The sequence below is a fragment of the Astatotilapia calliptera genome, unplaced genomic scaffold (assembly GCF_900246225.1).
Source record: "Astatotilapia calliptera unplaced genomic scaffold, fAstCal1.2 U_scaffold_3, whole genome shotgun sequence".
Lineage (NCBI taxonomy): Eukaryota > Metazoa > Chordata > Actinopteri > Cichliformes > Cichlidae > Astatotilapia > Astatotilapia calliptera.
Genome location: NW_020535767.1, coordinates 441,892 through 465,243, shown reverse-complemented (window position 1 = coordinate 465,243; position 23,352 = coordinate 441,892). Strand labels below are relative to the sequence as shown.

Genomic DNA, 23,352 nt, shown 5'->3' with positions numbered 1-23,352 from the left:
GACTATGTGTCTGTGTTGTTAACCTTAGCGCATGACCTCCCTCTACGTCATCTGTTACCAGGCAAACTCCAGTGCAGCAGGCTACTAAATGCACACAGGCAACATGTAGTAAATTATACTGTAAACATGTAGGCAACCTTTCAATAGCTGAACTTTGCTCCATTGATTGGCCAGACAGCGCTGCCTGTAGCTTCAAACCATTAATTATGCAATATGTGTATAACATGATTACAGTTGCACCTGCAATGAAAGATTATTATGTGCTTATGCTAACACCTGAAATACAGACTTTACTATAACATCAACAGTTTCAATAAATGTGTCAATGAAATGACAATAATGATAAATCATAAATGATGCAACCATAATACTACAGATTATGAATAGTAACATAGATTATGAATGTAAAATAATATTTCATCTCGACAAGAAGAACTTAAAACACCTGATTTTCCTAATGTGTTCTCAGCCTGCTATCTAGACAAAGGGGGGTAGCAATTTTAATACATAAAAATATTAAATTTACAGTACTAGACAATTATAGATCCAGACACTCGTAGATTACTTAATTTAATAGACTATGCTGTGTGCTATGTGTGTGTGTGTGTGTGTGTGTGTGTGTGTGTGTGTGTGGGGGGGGGGTGACAAGATGTGACCCCATAAATGACTTCCCTAGGCCTGCTGGCCTGGAAGTCCAGCAGTTCATTTAAACAAAAGGCACTTATACTAAAACAGACATAGATGTGTTCATCATACCATAAAACAATAAGAGAAGGTACGACCTCTCTCATGACCCCAGGATGTGGCTGTGAATGCCAGAGCACTCTGGAATGCGCACAGAGTCTTTGCAGACTACTAAGGATCACACGTCATCTCACTACACAATCTATTACACACTGTTGCGGCTACTCCAACCAATGGCCGCGGCAGGCTAAACATGAGGACACCTGATGACGCGTAACAATTAACGCACAAAACACTTCTGTATCATTTGCTTCTTTATTTACACATGCCACTGTCCAAACTACAAATCAGCACATGGGATCAACTGTCAAACAAACGCACAGAATATCAAATCATTCAAGTTGCGATATGTTGCGATATGTTGCGGTCAACAGAAAGTTTTTGCCTCGTGCTCACCACACCTTCTGCTCATCACATCAGGTGCTGTGAACAAGTGAGTGCAACCACATTTACCTTATACCACACCCATGAGACACGCCCCACGCCCATGCACCAATACAGTGAGTCCATTTAAACCAACCCACTTAGTTAGACGGAAACAACTCATATGGCTCCTACATACCGGCCCCTAATTATTTTAGAGCAATAATTACATCATACTTACCAGGTAGGAGACATATTGATAAACATGATCTATCCTTTATCAAACATTCAAAATACAATTACAATTCCAAATAGACAAATATACATTAATACAAATAGATATTTGAAAAAAAAAAAGTCAATTTTCATGACTCTTCTGCTTCCTGTAGAAGACACACTTTAGTGATCGGCCTATCCAAACAACCAGTCTTTGTCTTAACATGAACCCGACGTACAAGTCCTTTACTGTCAGAAATTGCTTCCACAATCCTTCCAGTCACCCAAGAGTTACGAGGCGCAGAATCATCGACAACGATAACCACATCCCCCGGAATGAAGTTCCGTCCGATTCTCTGCCACTTCTGACGCTCTTGAAGCTGGGGCAGGTACTCCTTAACCCAGCGCTTCCAGAACAGGTCAGACATGTACTGTACTTGCCTCCATCGATGTCGTCCATACACGTCCCCCTTCTGAAACACTCCTGGTGGTATCAATGGCTTGGTCTTAAGCAACAACAGATGGTTAGGAGTCAAGGCCTCCAAATCATTAGGATCAGTAGAGGCTTTAGTTATTGGTCTACTGTTCACAATAGCCTCTGCCTCACAAAGAACTGTACAAAGGCCTTCTTCGTCCAAATTCTGCACTTTCAAAATGGAATTTAACACCTTCCTAACAGACCTTATAAGACGTTCCCAAACACCGCCATGATAGGAACCAGCAGGAGGATTAAAAATCCATTTTATGCCCTTTTGCAGCAGCATCTCCTGAATCTGTGCCTGATTCCATCCTTCCACTGCCTCTCTCAACTCGCGTTCACCACCCACAAAGTTGGTATCATTATCCGATCGTATCTCCAATACCTGACCTCGCCTTGATATAAAATCGACGAAGCGCATTAATAAAAGAATCTGTGCTCAAAGATGACAATACCTCCAAATGCACAGCTCTCACAGCCAGGCATGTAAAGATAATTCCATATCTCTTTACTTCACACCTTCCACGCTTAACTTGAAAAGGTCCGAAACAATCCACTCCAACCCAAGAAAATGGAGGTTCATCGGGTGAAATGCGATCTTGTGGAAGGTCTGCCATCATCTGATATCCTGATGCTGCATGAAGTCTGCGACACACTATGCATTTAGCCAAAATCCTCCTTATGGCAATGCTTGCACCTGGAACCCAATACCTTTGCCGCAATTCGGACAGCATGTGGTTACGTCCACCATGCCCTATTTTCTGATGTACATGTTGAAGTATTAGGTCAGTAATATGCAGATCCCTGGCTATAATTGCGGGATGCCTTGCATCTTCAGGCATAGCTGCTCTACTAAGCCTACCTCCAACTCTCAACACACCATTCTCAAATTTAGGATTAAGCCTATAGAGCTCACTACTCTTCTTCACCCTGTCACCCCTCTGCAACCTACTGATCTCATCTGAATATCTCCTTCTTTGACAAAAGCAAAGAACTGCATTCTCTGCCTTGTTAAGCTCTTCTACTGAAAGAAATCCTTTGGCAGCATGGTCCTTGACTGTTTGCAACTCTCTTTTAAGCTTTTCCTCAAGATTTTCTTGAGTCACGCTAGACGCAAAGCTCTCTTCCAGCTGCTTCCTCCTTTTACTAATTTCCTGCAACAAATCTTTGAATCTAAGAATCCATGCAACCATCCTCTTCAGACGAGTCCACGAAGAAAAATAAGTAATGAACTTCATCGCCCCATCTTTGGATTCATTTGTACCAACAGCATTGACTAGAACGGTCGTTTTAATCTCTGGATCATTTATGGAGCTCTTTCCAAAATCAAGATTCACTGGCCAATTAATTTCTGGTTCAACAAGAAACTTTGGCCCTGACAACCAAGAATCATCCTTCAAAAAGGTTTGCACCTTAACTCCCCTAGAGGCTAGATCAGCAGGATTACATGATGTATTAACATATTTCCACTGAGAAGGTTTGGACACTTCAAGTATCTCGGTCACCCGGTTTGCTACAAACACTTTAATCCTTGAGGTTTCATTGCTGATATACCTTAACACCGAGGTACTATCAGTCCAGAATACTGACTCCTGCAAATGCATTTGCAGCTCTTTTTTCCACATCTTATCCATTCTACTCGCAACTAAGGCAGCTGTCAATTCCATGCGAGGAATGGAAGTTTGTTTCAATGGAGCCACTCTTGCTTTACCCATTATAAACGCACAATGCACTTGATTCTGGGTGCTGCGCAACAGCAGATAAGTGACTGTGCCATAACCCTCCTCGCTTGCATCTGCGAAGTGATGTAACTGAGCAGAAGCAACGTCTCCAAAATCAGAAGGTTTAAGGCACCGGTCGACCTTAAAATCTGCAAGAAGGCAAAGATCATTTAGCCAAACTGTCCATTCTTGTTCAACAGTAACTGGCAACACATCATCCCAACCCCAATGACTTCTGCACAGTTTCTGAAGGATTAACTTAGCAGACAACACAACAGGTGCCAAAAACCCCAATGGGTCATTGATCGAGCTCACAAGAGACAATATCCCTCTCCTTGAGAGAGGTTTTTTTTTTAAGTGTGATCTCAAACTTGAATGTATCCGATTGGATACTCCACTGTACACCTAGTGCTCTCTCTACTGGCAAAACGTCACTATCCAAACCCAAGGCCTTAACGTCCTTGAATTGTTCCTGCTGAGGTATGGCAGCAAGTACTGCTCGTCTGTTTCTAATCAATTTGGTGAGCTTAAAGCCTCCCTTAGCACAAAGAGCAATAAGTTCCTGATAGAGCCTCACTGCCTCCTCTTCAGAACCAACAGAGATAAGGCAATCATCCACATAGAAGCTATGTAAAACATTGTTGACAACCTCTAGTCTGAAATGATCTCTGTTGTCCTCTGCACATTTCCTCAAGGCAAAATTCGCACAACTTGGGGATGAAGTAGCTCCGAAGAGATGTACTTTCATTCTATATTCCACCAGATCCTGACTATGATCTCCGTTTGGCCACCACAGAAACCTTAACAGATCTAAGTCATCTCTTTGTACTCTGACCTGATAAAACATGGATTCAATATCTGCCATGAGCACCACATGTTCTTTTCGGAATCTGGTTATGACCCCAACTAGCAAGCTAGTGAGAACTGGGCCTTCCAGAAGTTGTCCATTCAGAGACACTCCCTGAAACGAAGCACCACAATCAAAGACAACTCGCAACTTCTTCTTCTGTGGGTGATACACCCCATGATGTGGAATATACCATAATCCTCCATCACAGCGATCGAACTCTTCAACAGGCACCTTCTCTGCATACCATAAACTGCTGGTCTTCTTTAGACAAAGCCAACTGCTCATCTTGAATACATTCTGGAAAGTCAGTCTTCATTTGATGTTCCCACAGTTCATCCAATCTTGCCATGGAAATCCTATTAACACTCACATCAAAAATGTCAGTATTACAATCCTCTCTGAGAGGACCATTCACCGTCCAACCCAGCATAGTTTTTACTGCATAGGGACCTCCATCCTGACTTCTAACAACCTCCCATGGCTCTAAAGCCTTGGGCACATTGGTCCCGATCAACAGGTCTACCCCGGAATTTATCTCCAGTACATTAATATGGCGCACATGTGGCCATCTGTTGAGATCTTCCTGTCGGGGAATATTACGTTGATGAACAGGCATGCTTTTCTGAGTAAATAAGTTAAGCAAGTCACAGTAGTGATCTAAATCCAAACCAGCTACTTCCAAATCTGAAACCACATAACTACTCACCATTTTCTCCTGACCCATTGTCCGCAACAGAATGCCAGTTTTCCTTCCTGAAAGATTCAGCCTATTCATGAGCGCTTCAGTACAAAATGAAGCTGAACTCCCAGGATCTAGAAAGGCATAGGTTACCAATGACTGAGTACCTTTCTTAGACTTCACTCTAACTGGTATTACGGACAGAGCACTATTTTGCTCACCGGCCCCAGTAACAACACTGCTTTGCACAGCACAAGAAGGACCTTCATCTGATGGTTCTCTCCCTCCTATAGTTTGCACTGCGACACTTTCCCTCCGCTTGGAGTGAATATGTAAGAGTGTGGGGTGTTTCTGATTACAAACTTTACACAAGAGACGTTTCCTACAGTCTCTGCTTCTGTGCCCAATGCGCAGACAACCATAACACACACCATTCTCTTTCAAAAAAGATAATCTTTCACAGTGTAACTTTCTTTCAAATGAAGGACACAACTCCAACATATGCCCTGCTCCACAAAACAAGCAGGCCTTGGTCACAACTGAACCATTTTCTCGCCTCAATGCTGGCTCAATCTTCCCTTCCACCTTGGCCACTGTAGTAGCAAAACTACTCCGCTTAGCCTTAGGGTAAAACTGAGGCTTACTATTCCTCGCATCTTTTCTGGTGGCTGTCGGAGGATCCTGTATATCTCCAAACAATGGATCACTTGCAATCTTAACTTGCCTTTCAACAAACTCAACAACATCGCAAAAAGACACTTTACGTTGAAATCTCTCCTGCAAATCGCAGGCAACATTTCTCCATTTATCCCTGAGCCTGTAAGGCAACTTTTTTATAACTGCTTGCATATTAGCAGAGACATCCAACTCATGCAAGGACTCAACGTCTCCCATTGCATTGCAACATTGCCTTAATAAAAACCCATATTCCTGCAAAGCCTTCACATCATCAGATTTTATAGATGGCCATTTACTGACACTTTCAATGTAGGCAGCAGCAATTTTCAGCGAATTGCCAAAGTTCTCTTGGAGCAAAGATTTAGCTTTAGCATATCCATAATCAGCAGGCATATACTGACAGCTTCTGACCATTTCTCTTGGATTGCCTCTAGTATATTGCTCGAGAAAATATAAACAATCCTTAGCACTGTGAGCTTGACTCTCCACCATGTGCTCAAAAGCTCTCATCAATGTTTGATATTGCAAAGGATCGCCATCAAATAACTGAATGTCATGTCTTGGTAACAAAAACAGAGACTACTGCTCAGCTAATAAAGTTGTAATTTCATTTTGTTTCTTCAAAACTGTGACTAAATGATCATGACCCTCACCACCTTGCACTGTATGTGTGAGAGGTTTTGATTGTGCGTGAGACTGAAATCATCTGAGTAGTTGAACCTGCACCTGGAAATACTTGATGTAACTTCGTCTCTGACTTTTCCAATGAAACGACCTTGGGCTGAAAAGTATTTTTAACCTTGGGCCTTACATCCAATACCTGCGCTTGATGATCACTAGCGTCCACACCCTGATATGGTTGTTCTGGTAACAGGTTTGAACGTCGGAGCATTAGGATTTAAAATGCCTAAACTCCCCTGTTCTCGCTCTAAATACGAATTCATTCCATCTGATTTAACATTAACAGCACTTGAGACTCGGGACATTTCAGAAGTTTTTAAAACATTCACCTTTGCTGCTGAGGCTGCTATTTCAGTTTCCAAGTCAAGCAGCTCCTTTCTTTTCTTAAGCTGTATTTCTTGTTCTTCCAAAGCATGCTTTTCTTTCAACAACCTCTGTCGAACAAGAAGGGCAGCCATGTCAGCCTCTGCCGTTATGCGTGCTGACAAGGCAGATGAAACCATTGAGCCACTGAGTGATGATCTGCTTTTCCTACTTTTGTTTCCAACATTAGAGACGCTATCACTTGGTTTAACATCATCTATCGCAGCACCTTTACTAACATTCCCGGCGATCTTAGAAGCACCAGAACCATTTCCAGCAGGTAATACATCAGAAGACTCAACACTAGGTGGATTTAAATGTGGCAAATCAAGCTCAGACACCTGATTTTTGCTCTGAGGGTTTCCCTTTGCATCATGAAGCCATTTCTTTATCTCTTCCATAAACTCAGTATTATGTGCTCGCACACTTATAAACCAAGCAGTTTGTTTTTCTTGCTCTTCTTGAGGAAGCAAAGGAAGCAAGGTTTCATGCAGATGAGTCGCCTCATTAAGCAACACAGACAAATTCTCTAACTGAGCCTGAACAGTTGAAACGTTATCCTCAGATTGCTTTAACTCTTTAATAATTTTTATGACCTTTTTAATGTTATTAATCTTAGTGTGACGTTCTGTCTGAAGCCTTTCAATCTGATTCTCCAAAGCCTTAGCAGTCGGTTTCGGCTGTCTTTTCTTTCCATCCACATCACCACATTGTATTAATTGGTGTGTCTCCATTTTTCTTCAAAACATTACAAAATCCAAACGTTGAACTGCACCTATGCCACACAGCTTCATTCGAACACATCAACTTGATGACATTCCCCCTCATAAAACCTTGGACACACAATTAACAGGAGCAATATCCCCCACTAACTGCCTATTAAACCTAACTAACTTAACCTAGTCTTCCGTACATACTAGCGGTGGGTATTTATGTACCTCCATACCGACAGCTGTGAGGAAGACAAACTGTCTTAAACACAAACTGCGGCGGTACTCCCAAGCCAATGGCTTCAGCCGCCTGATGCACAATAACTAGAAAGCAAATCAGTACAACGCCTTGTGCAGCTGTACTGGTAAAACCTAACAGTGGAATAAAACTCCTGAACAAAAGGTGCTTGTGTAGCCAAAGGCTTAATCTAAAAGCGGGTGGTAAAAGGCAACAGCAAACTACAAAACTATCATCAATAAAACTCATCTATTTATAAATAATCCAATAAAACCTTAAAAGAGCCACTTTCTGTTGACAAGTTGTTGCGGCTACTCCAACCAATGGCCGCGGCAGGCTAAACATGAGGACACCTGATGACGGGTAACAATTAACGCACAAAACACTTCTGTATCATTTGCTTCTTTATTTACACATGCCACTGTCCAAACTACAAATCAGCACATGGGATCAACTGTCAAACACACGCACAGAATATCAAATCATTCAAATTGCGGTATGTTGCGGTATGTTGCGATATGTTGCGGTCAACAGAAAGTTTTTGCCTCGTGCTCACCCTACCTTCTGCTCATCACATCAGGTGCTGTGTACAAGTGAGTGCAACCACATTTACCTTATACCACGCCCATGAGACACGCCCCACACCCATGCACCAATACAGTGAGTCTATTTAAACTAACCCACTTAGTCAGACGGAAACAACTCATATGGCTCCTACAATACTAAAGGGACCTCTGGCTAATATGTCGGGTTCTGTGTCAGGCTTGTAGCCGAAAACTAGCTTTACTTTGTTGTCTTGGTCAACTTTGCTAGCGCGAGCCAGAGAGAGGCGTTGAAAGGCCGCTCCAACGGAACTTATTGTTTTAGAGGAAAACACAAACACAGTGTACAGTCGAGTCTTAATAGCTTACTTACAACTGGCACTCAGGCACTCTTTTTTAGCTGCAGTGGTTATTATTATATTTACATTCTTCCATCTCCCGTTTCTGGTCGGTGACAACTCATACTTTCGACTCTCCCTTTTCTCCCTCTTTCACGCTCACAGACACATAACTGTCATGGGCTGGGTCTGTGACCCAGCATTTTGAGTTCATGATATATTGTTTATTTCTTTTATTAGTATGGGGAAATGTTAAGTTCTTGTTTTGTATTGTTAGTTAGAACTTGAGGCTTCATGTTTTATCATTTATCATTTGGGTTAAGCTCATCTAGCTCCTGTAAAACCCCCAAGTGGTTCAGCCTTTGTTTTTTTTATTGATCCCCTCATTTCCCCTTTCCCTGGGCTTTGGTCTCACCTGCCCTTTGTGTTTGTTGTGGGATTTCTCTTTAATGTATTGTCCTTTCATGTATTGTCTTGATGAAATGCTTTCAAGTTACTTAGTTTAGTATGGGTTGTGGGATTTCTCTTTAATGAATTGTCTTGATGAAATGCTTTCATGTTACTTAGTTTAGTACGTCTGGTTTACACCTCATTCACGCCAGAAAACAGACGGTGAGAAACTGGTGAATGTCTCCCAGGAGACGGAAGCCAGGAGACAGAAGCTCACACAGGAGGACTTGACCCCAGAGTGGGGGAGATTCACATAGGTGATAGAGAGTCTTCCTGTTTAGACCCAAGGTGTGAACTGCAACTGTAAAAGCCTTTTGTTCTGCGACTGTGTATAAAAAGGACTTGAATTGTTCATTGTCAGAGACGACTTTCAGTGCCCCCTGACTGACATCCCTCCTTATGCATGAGATAGCTGAAATAAAGGTGTTGTTACAACTCATTGTGTCTGCAGGCTTTGGTAATTAAAATTTCCACAACAGTTTGGCGCCGTGAGCAGGGTGATCCAGTGTTCTCGCTGAAGGACGGCTCTGGGACAGCTGATCACCCCGAGGTAGCAATATGCTTCAGTCCTGCCAGCTGTTTAAAGCAAAGAGAAAGGCAGAGTCACAGAGCCTGTGCTTCAGCGACCACCGAGATCACCTTGACGAAACGAGGGGAAACTCCTGCAGAACAGTGAGCTGTATCTACCTTTTTAACAAGTCACGAGAGTTTTGTGTCTGGCCGTGTGAGCGTGTTGCAGCCTTCGCTCAAGAAGGTGAACGTGTTACGACCTTCCAGGGCAAGAGCTCCGAGGGAGTCTTCGTGTAGAATCACGGAGAGTCTTCGTGTAGAATCAGGGAGTGACATTCCTAGCGTCTTCTAAAAGATCCTAACTTCTTCAAAGGAGACTAGGGGTGGTGGTGTTCGTTCCTTGGTCCGTAGAAGTGTGGACAAAAGATATTTTATTTTGTATTCTTATGGTGACATTTTATAATCATAACTATCATTGATTAATCATTTATCATTGTTGAATCTGAGGACAGCATAATCTTTGTTTTATCTGAGTAAAGATTAATGTATGCATATTATCATCATTTTATCCACATTATTGTGTGTACACCTCTCGATACTGAGGGTCCAGTTGGGCCTTCCACTTGCAGGCTTACATAAACATGCACATACAGAGTTATGTAAAAACACCCACGTTCGTTCACATACACACTTATTAACAAAGGGAGGTCGTCTCAGGACATCCTCTCTGAATTGGACTCACAGTTTCACAAAATACACACATTTAAGTCCACACTACACGCACCTACATAGTCATGTAGGACACGCACACACTTATGGAGAACAGTGAGGGCGTCTCAGGACATGCTCTCTGTTTGACATACACACACAATAGACACGAATAGAGATACACACCACACACACTGTTTTCTCTGAGTGCTGGACTGAGTGGAAACATCTGGAGGCCATATAAGGAGAACTTTTGGAGTGAGGGGAACTTCCTGAGTTCTGAGAACTGACTGATACTTATCATGTGACTTGACGTCATCATTGCAATAAAAACCTAGTGAAGAGATTGTCCGGGGGAGATCAGCTCTTAAAGGCTTGTGATGCTCATCTTCCCCATATGTACATATGTATAATAAAAATCACTATTTTGACATCTATTGAGAGACCATGCAGGCGTTTGTCTCCTCCTCAAAAACTCGAACCTTGACAGAAGGCAAGGAACCTCACGGGGGATGCCTCGTGTAGTAGTATGGGCCGGACTAGCGGCTGGAGAGGCGGCTGTGGCAAGCGCTCCACGAGGTGGCCAGGGACAAAACTCAATATTTGACTGTATGGTTAAGAAATGGGGAATAGGGTGTATTAAACATGTTGTTAAGTGGCAAAAAGTAAACAGGTTTCCTGAAAAAGGATCCATAAGTGTTAACCAGTTAAAGAAAATAGAGGAACATTTGTGGGAGGAAGAAGCAAAATTATTGAATAAAGGGAAAGTTAGAACCATAGAACTGCGTAGGGTAAGCGATGAGAAGGAATGTTTGAAAATGTGGAAGCAGAAAGGAGAGCAAACAAAGCAGCTCTGAAAGAACTACCTAGATAAGTGCGTGGAAGGGAGGCTGACGCAGAATCTGCCTCAGCGCCTCTTCCACTTCTGTATAACATGGAGAACAAAACATAATTTCCCTGTTCATGCACTGTGCTTCCCCAGTTCAGACTGTTTTGCAGGGCCTGAAAGCCGATGCGGACCTGGACTCCTTTCCCTCCCTATCCCGCTCTGCACCACACGCCTCACTGCCAGAGGATGCCAGCGCCAATTCCACAACTGAGGAGCGACAGCCCCGCCAGGATGAAGCGGAAAGAATGACACTCAGATCCGACACAGCGCTCAGTCAAACACGGAGTGCGTCACGAGCTGAAGCGACGAAAGAGAAAACACAACAACGGAGAGGAAAGAGCAGAAGTAAGGACAGCCGCCATGGATATTATGCCTGCCTTTTGCCACGGATCAGCCTGAAAATTCTCTCACTGATGATGAGCGGGACGATACAGACAACGCAGACAGCAGCGAGGAGGTCAAAAAGTTCTAGACCGGGCAGAGAACGCGAAGACAGCGACAGGCGAAAGGACAACCCCTGCAGCTCCCGATGGTGGAAGTGGCGGGACCCGAGGGACCTATTTTAGTGGATCGCATGACAACTGTGTTTGAAGCTAATGGGGGAATACCCAAAGATGACATGACGGGCGCCTCCACTTCCACATATGAGCACCATCTCTGCGGCCATATTTTCCGGGGACTGAGATCAGATGTGGCAGCCGAGGTAAAGCATTCATACGTGGGGGGAGAAGATGAACCGTGGCTAACGGAGCTACGATGCCATGCCCGCCACACTCAGAGCCACCTGGATGAAAAGAAAAGCAAAAGAGAGGAAAAACAGAATGCCGACCTCCATAATGCAGCCCTAACACTGTATAAAGCCGTGGCAAACCCGCACGGAGGTTTCCACAACAGAGACAGTTGGCGTGGCCGAAGTGGGGAGAACAGACAAGACCGAGGACATTATCAACAACAACAGCAGTCAAGAAGAGATCGGGATGCCTGTTTTGTCTGTGGGGACTATGGACATTGGCAAGGAACCTGTCCTAACCGTGGCCGTCGTGGAGATAGACAGCAACAACACCGGAATTACCAAAGGCTGAGCCTACAGTCCCTATTGCCAGTCTAGGCAGCCGGGGGTCAGTCCGCCAGGGCCTCCGCTCCTGGCCGCCACCCGGCACACAATGCACCCGACCCCTATGGCGCCTCCTGCGGGTGGTGGGCCTGCGGGAGGATGGGCCCATGTCTCCTCTTCGGGCTGTGCCCGGCCGGGCCCCATGGACTATGGCCCAGCCACCAGACGCTAGCCCTCGGGCACCCTCCCCGGGCCTGGCTCCAGGGCGGGGCCCCGGTAACCCTATCCCGGGCAGGGTAAATTGTTCCCTCGATATTCTTTTCATAAGTGAGGAGGAACAATGCAGTTTTCGTCCTGGTCACGGAACACTGGACCAGCTCTTTATCCTCTCGAGGATCCTTGAGGGTGCATGGGAGTTTGCCCAACCAGTCTACATGTGTTTTGTTGACTTGGAGAAGGCATTCGACCGTGTCCCTCGGGGCGTCCTGTGGGAGGTGTTGCGGAAGTATGGAGTGTCTGGCCCATTGCTACGGTCCATTCGATCCCTATACAACCGTTGCAAGAGCATGGTTTGCATTGCCGGCAATAAGTCGGACTCATTCCTGGTGGGTGATGGGCTCCGCCAGGGCTGCCCTTTGTCTCCGGTTCTGTTCATAATTTTTATGGACAGGATTTCTAGGCGCAGCCAAGTGGCGGAGGGCTTTCGCTTTGGTGGCCTCAGAATCTCATCTCTGATTTTAACGGATGATGTGGTTCTGTTGGCTTCATCGAGTGAGGGCCTCCAGCTCGCACTGGAACGGTTCGCAGCCGAGTGTGAAGCAGCGGGAATTAGGATCAGCACCTCCAAATCTGAGGCCATGGTTCTCAGCCGGAAAAGGGTGGAGTGCCCACTCCGGGTCGGGGATGAGTTCCTGCCCCAATGGAGGAGTTCAAGTATCTCGGGGTCTTGTTCGTGAGTGATGGGAGAAGGGAGCCGGAGATCGACAGACGGATTGGGGCTGCAGCTGCAGTAATGCGGACGCTGCACCGGTCCGTCGTGGTGAAGAGGGAGCTGAGTGTAAAAGCGAAGCTCTCAATTTACCGGTCGATCTACGTCCCTACCCTCACCTATGGCCACGAGCTGTGGGTAGTGACCGAAAGAACGAGATCGCGGATACAAGCGGCAGAAATGACCTTCCTCCGAAGGGTGGCTGGCCTCTCCCTTAGAGATAGGGTGAGAAGTTTGGCCATCCGGGAGGGGCTCAGAGTAGAGCAGCTGCTGCTCCACATCGAAAGGAGCCAGCTGAGGTGGTTCGGGCATCTGACAAGGATGCCCCCTGGGCGCCTCCTGGGTGAGGTGTTCCAGGCATGTCCCACCGGGAGGAGGCTCCGAGGCAGACCCAGGACACGCTGGAGAGATTATATCTCTCGGCTGGCCTGGGAACGCCTTGGTGTTCCCCCGGATAAGCTGGAGGAGGTGGCTGGGGAGAGGGAGGTATGGGCCTCTTTGCTTAGGCTGCTGCCCCCGCGACCCGGCCTCGGATAAAGCGGATGAAGATGGATGGATGGATGGATGGATGGATGAGCCCACGGTGGGAGTAAGCGGACTGAGAACGAAAGGAAAGGACGCCAGAGTACGCTTCAGGCTGTGGTTTGCCCACCTCATCAGAACAGGAAAGTGAAAATCACACACACATACACACGCCCATTGATGTAGAAAGTGTTTTACACACAGACACACACACTTTAATACAGCACTCTTTTGAGCATGTAGAACACGTTTCTTTGTCACCAGCTGGTACATATGTACATTTAAATAGCGCGCCTTATAAATCACTGCCCTTGTATAAAATGTTAGTTTGTAATCAGGAAGGAGAATCTCTTGTAGATTCCAGGGCCACCCACTCTGTACTATGCTCAGATTCTCTCTCACCCCAGCCCGTGCTGGGTGAGAGGTTCACTCATTCTGTATCAGCATCAGGAACCATACAGAGAGAAACTTTCACCATACCCCTGTGTTGTGTAGACGGACAGGGTAGAAAATTCACACACGAGTTTGTGTTCAGACCTGTGCCCAGTCAATTTGCTTGCCAGAGATTTGATGTGCAAACTGAAAATAAGTTTAATCTCCTGCTATAATGGCATCACAATCACGCAATCTGACTATGATTATATGATGGTGAAATATGACCCCGTGACTCCAGCTTTCGCTTACGGGTGGAAGCTGGAGGAGGGGCCGCTTGTTACAGAATTCACACAAGCGACTCGCAACTGCATGCCTCCAGATGTCTGTTTTATGGCTCCTGGAGAGTTGAGTTGCACGTCTCACTTTTTTCTGCATGGCCTTGATGACAGTTATGAGGAAGAATGGTGCAGAACCGAGAATGATTTACTAACTGTGACATATATGTTTTGGAGCTCCACATTTGCCGCGCTTGCGATTTCTCTCACCGATGAGCAAAGAAACATGTTTACCCCACTCCACTGATGACTTGATCTTGGCCAACACCCTCAACGACTTTTACTGCCGTTTTGACGAGCCATCAGGCAGCCTTCACACCTCCAACGGCCCCAACAATAGAGACACTTTGGACACTCATTCCCCCACCTCTCCCCCCTCCATAGAGCCATCACCACCTTCAAACACTTCACCTACAACACCCCCCTCCTCACCCCACACAAAAGAGACTTTCACACCACCTCCTCCCGCCACAACTCTTCATATTCATGAAGCAGGTGTGAGGAAGCAGTTTAAGAGTCTGAATGCTCGAAAAGCTCCCGGCCCAGACGGTGCGTCTCCTGCCACCCTCAGACACTGTGCAAACGAGCTGGCCCCAGTGTTTTCTGGCATTTTCAACTCCTCACTGCAGGCATGTCATGTGCCTGCCTGCTTCAAGTCCTCTACCATAATCCCTGTCCCCAAGAAACCTAGGATCACTGGACTAAATGACTACAGACCCGTGGCTCTGACATCTGTGGTCATGAAGTTATTTGAGCGCCTGGTTCTCTCCTATCTCAAGACCCTCACGGCCCCCCTCCTGGATCCCCTGCAGTTTGCATACAGAGCCAACAGGTCTGTAGATGACGCAATCAACATGGCCCTACACTTCATCCTGCAGCATCTGGACTCCCCAGGAACCTACGCCAGGATCCTGTTTGTGGACTTCAGCTCTGCCTTCAACACCATCCTTCCAGACCATCTCCGAGGCAAGCTTTCCCAGATGAATGTGCCTGATCCCATCTGCCGGTGGATCACTGACTTCCTGACGGACAGGAAGCAGCATGTGAGGCTGGGAAAGAATGTCTCGGACTCCCGGACCATCAGCACCGGCTCCCCTCAGGGCTGTGTTCTTTCTCCTCTGCTCTTCTCCCTGTACACCAACTGCTGCACCTCCACCCACCAGTCTGTCAAGCTAATCAAGTTTGCAGATGACACCACCGTTATTGGGCTCATCTCGGACAGGGATGAGTCTGCCTACAGGAGGGAGGTTGAACGTCTGGTGTCCTGGTGCAGCCACAACAACCTGGTGCTGAATGCCCAGAAGACAGTGGAGATTATTGTGGACTTCAGGAAGCACACAGCCCCACTCCCCCCCATCATCCTGACTGACACCCCCATCACCTCTGTGGACTCATTCCGCTTCCTGGGTACCACCATCACCCAGGACCTGAAGTGGGAGCCCACCATCACCTCCGTCATTAAGAAAGCCCAGCAGAGGATGTACTTCCTGAGGCAGCTGAAGAAATTCAACCTGCCAACACGGACGATGATGCAATTCTACACTGCAATCATCGAGTCCATCCTCACCTCCTCCATCACCGTGTGGTACGCTGGAGCCACTATCAGGGACAAACAGAGACTGCAGCGTGTTGTGCGCTCTGCTGAGAAGGTGATTGGCTGCAGACTCCCATCTCTGCAGGACCTGTACACCTCCAGGACACTGGGGCGTGCAGCTCGGATCTCAGCTGACCCTTCTCACCCTGGACACAGTCTGTTTGACCTGCTCCCCTCAGGCAGGAGGCTCCGGTCCATTCGCACCAGAACCTCTTGCCATAAGAACAGTTTCTTCCCCTCTGCTGTCGGACACATGAACAATAACCGTATGACTGTTCCCACCACTAACACATGACCCTACACTGTGTTCACTGCATCATTTCATGTTTGGCACTGATCACCACCTGCACTCATGTATATATCATGTATGTATCTATCTACTTAGCACTTTTAATTCTTATTCTTATTTTTATTTTCATGTCTATTTAAGCGTAATTTATGACAGTATGTTTGCACTGAAGCACCGCAGCAATTTCCTAATGTTGTAAACCTGCTCAACATTTGGCAATAAAACCCTTTCTGATTCTGATTCTGATTCTTTACTATGGATGCATCCATCCCACATGTTTCCCTGGCAAAAGCTCACAGCTTCCAGTGGGAAGACATGGGAGAATTTATGCACCGGTGCTACCGCGCTTGCGATTGGGAGACTACAGAGAATCCCACAGTACTGTTTTCTCGAGAAATGAAAGCCTACAAAAAGACCATGACGTATACAGTCCAGTGTGTCCGCTCAGTTGAGCTAGTGAACATAGCTGTCGCACACTGTCTGTTTCAAACGACACCTCCTCTAAACTCCTCACACCCCCTGCTGACAGAGGTGCCTGACGGCCTGTGGGCCTCATCTAAGTATGATGTAGGCCTGATTACAGATTGTGAGCCAGTGGTAATCACTCCAAAGTCCTCGTTTAGACCATGCCAAAGACAACATCCTCGGAAACAGGAAGCCATAGAGGGGATTACTCCTGTGTTTGAATCCCTGTTAAAGGCCGGAGTAATTATCCCATGCCCCACCTCTCTGGTTCGCACTCCACTATTCCCTGTGAAGAAAATCAGAGGACCAAATGAACCTGTTGAGTGGAGGTTTGTGCAGGACTTACAAGCTGTGAACAAGGTTGTAATCCCCAGAGCCCCTGTGGTTCCTAACCCCCACACCATTTTGTCCCAAATCCCATCTGACGCTATGTGGTTTACTGTTGCTGACCTGACTAATGCATTCTTCTCTGTTCCAGTTCACTCAGATAGCCAGTTCTGGTTTGCTTTGAGTTCCAGGGAAAGGCTTACACATTCATTCGGTTGTGTCAAGGCTACTGTGAGTCCCCCACGATTTACAATGCCGCCTTAAGAGACTCTCTGTCAGACTTGATCCTCTCCGAAAGCACAGTGTTACTGCAATATGTCAATGATCTGCTACTGTGTGCACCCACACAAGAGCAGTGTCTGGCAGATTCTCTCACTTTACTGACACATTTGCATCACAAGGGCCACAAAGCTAGTAAGTCAAAACTGTAGTTTTGTAAAGAGCAAGTCACATTCTTAGGGCATGTGATTTCTTACAACTGTCACCAGATTTCCTCCAAGAGGGTGGAAGCTGTGATGACTATTCCAAAACCCCTCACCAAAAAACAGGTGATGTCATTCCTAGGAACCACATCATACTGCCGCAATTTCATTCCACACTACTCCTCTGTGGAGGCTCCACCTACTGCGCTCATTCATTGTGCAAGTCTGTCAGCCAATCATCGCATTTCTTGGAAACCACAGGCTGAAGCTGCCTTCACTTCCTTGAAACAGCTGCTGCAAACAGCGCCCGTTTTAGCGCTTCCAAACCCATCCAAACCATATGCACAAATGGTGGATGAAAAGAATGGTTTCATGTCCTCTTTTCTTTTACAGCAGCATGGTGATTCACTTCGCCCGGTGGGTTATTACTCTTCCAAGCTTGACCCAGTGGCTGCAGGACTGCCTGGATGCCTACGAGCAGTAGCTGCGTGTGAGAAGGCCGTGCTTGCCTCACGTGACATTGTAGGGTACTCTCCTCTGACAGTGCAGGTACCCCATGCAGTTTCTCTCATTTTGCTGGAGCAGAAAACTTCACACCTTTCTGCAGCTCGCTGGCTCAGGTAATCTTCTATACTGCTTGACATGCCCAACATCACAGTGAAACGATGCACAACACTTAACCCAGCCACTCTTCTCCCCACGCAAGAGGATGGTGAACCACACAGCTGCACTGCTGTATTGGGTGAAACTTGTACATCTCGGATTGACTTGTTAGATGTTCCCATCGAGAACTCTGACATAGCGTTATATGCAGATGGCTCCTCCTCACGTGATTCACGTGGAACTAACCGGGTGGGTTTTGCTGTGTGTTCTGATCATGCAACTCTCGTTTCAGGCTCGTTGCCCAGACACTTCTCAGCACAGACTGTGGCACTTGTGGTGCTCACAGAAGCCTGTAAACTTGCGGAGAGTCAGTCGGCCACCATCTACACTGACTCTCGCTACGCGTTTGGTGTGGTGCATGATTTTGGCGCCTTGTGGAGGCACAGAAAGTTCCTGAAATCTGATGGGAAGCCCATCCTCAATGCTAACCAGGTAGCAGCGCTGCTGGATGCCATCCTCCTGCCTGCTCGCATTGCTGTAGTGAAGTGTGCAGCACACACAGGTAAAACTGATTCTGTCTCCCAAGGAAATGCCGCCGCCGATGCAGCAGCCAAAGCAGCAGCCGAAGGAGGCCTACCCTTCCAACTTGTCTTGGCACCACTGTCCACACCTAACCTCACTGATCTTCCTGCTGTACAGTCATTTGCCTCCCAGCCAGAGAAAACTCTCTGGCGCAAACATGGCTGCACACTGGTCGAATCTGTCTGGCGATCTCCTGATGGCCGCCCATGTCTAACTAAACACTTCTTCCCCTGGTTTCTAAAATGGACACATGGGTTAGACCATGCGTCCAAAGGGGGGGATGCTACAAGCAGTAACATCATTATGGTTCACCAAAGGGTTTTCCACAGCAGCTGAGGGGTATTGTAAAAGGTGTCTCATTTGCGCGACCAACAATGTGGGACGCCCAGTACAGGTAAACACTGCAGCACACCCCCCACCAGACATGCCTTTCGACCATCTAATCACAACTGTCCACAGAGTTGTGCAACATTGAAATGATTGTGTACTGTCAAAATCTCTCCAGGACTCTTTCGCAGGTGCACTGAGCAGTGAAAGCAGCCCTGCCCAGGCTAGCAGAAGGACCCCTGCACCCGTTCAAACCAGGGAACTGGGTGCTAGTGAAGGATTTCAGGAGGAGACACTGGAAGGCGAAGCGGTGGCTGGGCCCATTCCAAGTCCTACTGATCACACAAACAGCGGGGAAGGTTGGAGAACGAGTTACTTGGATCCACGCCAGCCACTGTAAGCTGTTTGGAGGAGAACCACCCAGAATGGAGCAGCAACTAGAAAAGACGAACAGGGCAGAAAAATCCCCACACTTACTTGTAACGCGTTACTGTAATCCGATTACTTTTTTTGAGTAACGAGTAAAGTAAGGGATTACTATGGCAAAAACGGTAATTAGATTACCGTTACTTTCCCGTAGGAACGCTGCGTTACTGCGTTACTAAAACCGTGATTTTTTTTGCGAGAATGTCTCATGACAGTGACGTATTCGAGTGCGACGTTAGTGACAACAGCTGTGTGCAGATCAACAATGGATCACATATCGATTGTGGGAGAGAGTATGAGCGTGTAGCGTTTAAAGCGTGGAAGTACTGACCTTACTTTGAGTTTGATTCCATAAAAAGTGACAAAAACATTAGTGTCCATCGTGCGTGGGAAGAAAACTTCTTTTTACAGCGACAAAAACCCTAAACTTCCGAGCAAGCACAGAGTGCGCAACGACGTAATGGGAAACTCACAGAGCTGCCATATCCTTCCACTGACCGCTGTGGCACACCTGCACCAGGGTAAACCTCCGCCTACCCCACTCCTGCTTTACAGGTGAAAATAGAGCAACAGGACCGCTAGTCTTTGATTTTATTTATTTTCTGCTGTGTTTTACTTGCATCTATTTGAAAGACTGAGTGTAAACACAAAAAAAATAAATAAATTATGAGCTGGAATGTGCAGAAAATAGGTTTAAATATTAAACAAATTTCTTCCAGTCAGTGAATGTTGCAGATAATTACATGTTTGCTTGATGCATAAAGTTAAAAGATTAAAACTAATAAAACAAGTTTTAAAAAGGGACTTTTCCATTTGATTACATTTTGTATGATGGATTATGCAGAAAAAGTAGAATTGGGCTGAGAGATCTATCGCTTTATCACCTCTTCAGGTTGTAAATCGGGTTTTTAAAAAGTAACTAAGTAACTAAGTAATTAATTACTTTTGAAAATAAGTAATCAGTAAAGTAACGGGATTACTTTTTGGGGGAAGTAATCAGTAATTAGTTACTGATTATTTTTTTCAAGTAACTTGACCAACACTGGTCACCGCCACCATAGCCAAGCAAAGGTTCAAACCACTTGCGCACCCCTTCGTAAATTATCTGAATATCACCTCCCCAGAGAATGTCGTGCAAGTAGAGACGGGTTACATAGACAAAAATACTTGGCTTGACTGGATAACATGCACAGCCAGGGTAAACAACATGACAGACTGGCCTGCTCTGCAGCCTGCCCCACACTGTTCACTGTGCCTGCCCCTTTATTGTTTTGGGAGGACAGGCCAGGATTTGATTGCATGTTACAGCTCCACATGAGGGAGAGGGTGGACCATGATTGCGCTGTATTAAGTACTCCTTTCCCAGTGGTAAGGAAAAGTGTCACCCCCCCGCGCTTTCTCCCTGAAGGCCGGAAATTATACGTGCCTAACCAGGATAAATACCACCCCCGTAGGAGCTCCTGAAGATTCATGGTGTGCTAAAATAATAAATGTCACAAAATGGGAAAATATGAGCAACATTAATGTGGCTCGAGCCGATCTGTTCTGGTGGTGCGGTGACAAGGTGCTAAGAGACACTGTCCAGCGGCTGGTCAGGAACCTGCACCATTGTGAGGTTGGCATTCCCTATAGTGTTACCAGGGTCCCATGCAGAGGCCCATGTGGGAAGGGCCCATAGCACCACAACGGAAGATTTTGATTTGGCTAAAAACTCCCCAACTTATATAGATGCTATAGGTATCCCTAGAGGTGTCCCTGATGAGTTTAAATTGGCCAACCAGGTTGCAGGGGGGTTTGAGTCCATCTTCTTATGGGTAACTCCGAATAAGAATGTGGACAGAATCAACTATGTACATTACAATGTCCAACGACTGGCCAATCTGACACGGGATGCAGTGGCGGGCCTATCCGAACAGCTGGCTGCCGCATCCTTGATGGCCTGGCAGAATCAAATGGCTCTGGACATGCTCTTGGCTGAAAAAGGGGGGGGGTCTGCACTATGGTAGGTCCTCTGTGCTGCACTTTCATTCCAAACAACACAGCCCCAGATGGCACTATAACCAGAGCCTTGGAAGGTTTGCGAACACTGTCATCCCAAATGACAGAGGACTCCGGCATTACTAACCCATTAGACGGGTGGGTCAACAGACAGTTTGGGAAGTATAAGGCCATAGTAATGTCGTTGCTAATGTCCATAGCCACTTTTATTGCCATTCTCACATGCTGCGGTTGTTGTCTGATCCCATGCCTCCGTACTGAGTAGATTAATCACAGTGGCACTGACAAGAGAAAGCGAGTCTCCCAAATTGCAGCTCCCCCTATTGCAGGCTGAAGATTACATCGATGATAGTGAGAGCGAGGATGATTTTGATGAGTGAAATTATTTTCCTGACACTGTAAGAATGATGCATATTGTGAAACCTTTTGAGTGTGCAATATTGCTGATGTAATTAACAGAATGTTAGGAAGAGAAATCCTTGGTACTAGTGATTGAGATGCAATCAAGAGGGTGGGAACTGTTGTGGGATTTCTCTTTAATGTATTGTCCTTTAATGTATTTCTTGATGAAATGCTTTCATGTTACTTAGTTTCACACCTCATTCATGCCGGAAAACAGACGGTGAGAAACTGGTGAACAGGAGGACTTGACCCCAGAGTGTGGGAGATTCACACAGGTGATTCTTCCTGTTTAGAGCCAAGGTGTGAACTGCAACTGTAAAAGCCTTTTGTTCTGCGACTGTGTATAAAAAGGAATTGAATTGTTCATTGTCAAAGACGACTTTCAGTGCCCCCTGACTGACATCCCTCCTTATGCATGAGATAGCTGAAATAAAGGTGTTGTTACAACTCATCGTGTCTGCAGGCTTTGGTAATTAAAATTTCCACAACATGTTTCATGTGTCAAGCCCATGTTGTTTGGTCTGCCTCATGTTTCCTGTGTTATGTTGTAAGAGTCCAGTATGTTCTTTGTTCACTGTATTTAGGTTCCCTTCCCCTGCCTTGTTATTAGGTTCATGTGTGTCAGCGGTGTTCCCATTGTTGTTTATTGTGTCTTATGTGTCATGGTTCTGGTCGATGTTGTCATGCCTGTGTCTTGTCATGTTTTTCTGTTTATTTTGAAAGTCCAGTTTTCATGTCATTGTGTTTGAGTTTACATTTCCTGTGCATCGTTATGTTCATCGTTGTCAGCTGTTTCCTCATGTGTCTCGACTTCCCCTGATCAACTCATGTGTGTTTTTAAGTCCTCCGTTTTCTATGTTTCGTTGTCAGGTTGTCTGTTTGCATCCTCATAGTGTTTCGTCATAGTTTACTCAGTGTTCATAGTTTGTCATAGTATTTTCACTGAGTTTCTTAGTCCTTTACTTTTCTGAGTGTTCACAGTTTTCTTAGTTTTTCTAGCTTCATGCTTTTTCATGTGCCAAAATCCAAATAAAGGATCGTCTTCTGTTCAGCCAGCAACTCCGCCTTTTAGTGTCTGCTTCTGGGTCCTGTAAACTAAACTTATCGGCGCACCCCGCCGTGACACATAACGGGTATTTCAGTCCATTCTCCCTGCAGCACGGACTACACTGCTCATCAGGCTACATTCTTTAGGGCTATGCCTGTAACTCTCTGCCTATTGCCTTCATATTAAAGTTATTTGTTGAATAATAATTTTAATAATAAAAATAGTTCTTCACGTCATTATGTGGTCACATGGGCCGCAACATTGAGACACAGGCATTAGAGCCTCTTATTGCGCGTATTGTTTGGGATTCCACTGGCGTGGAATTACCAAAAATACAGATGGCATAGCCTAACATATGAAACAGGAAAAGACCGCCATGTAATCCATTTATTTCAACAATGTAACTGTATTCTGAATACCACCTTTTTAAACGGTAA

General features: G+C 45.9%; 1 protein-coding gene across 1 annotated transcript in view; it reads left to right on the top strand.

Moving 5' to 3' along the window:
• Positions 1-23,352, top strand: part of LOC113017929 (uncharacterized) — a 142,757-nt gene that overhangs the window by 20,106 nt on the left and 99,299 nt on the right. The gene's annotated exons all lie outside the window — the stretch shown is intronic.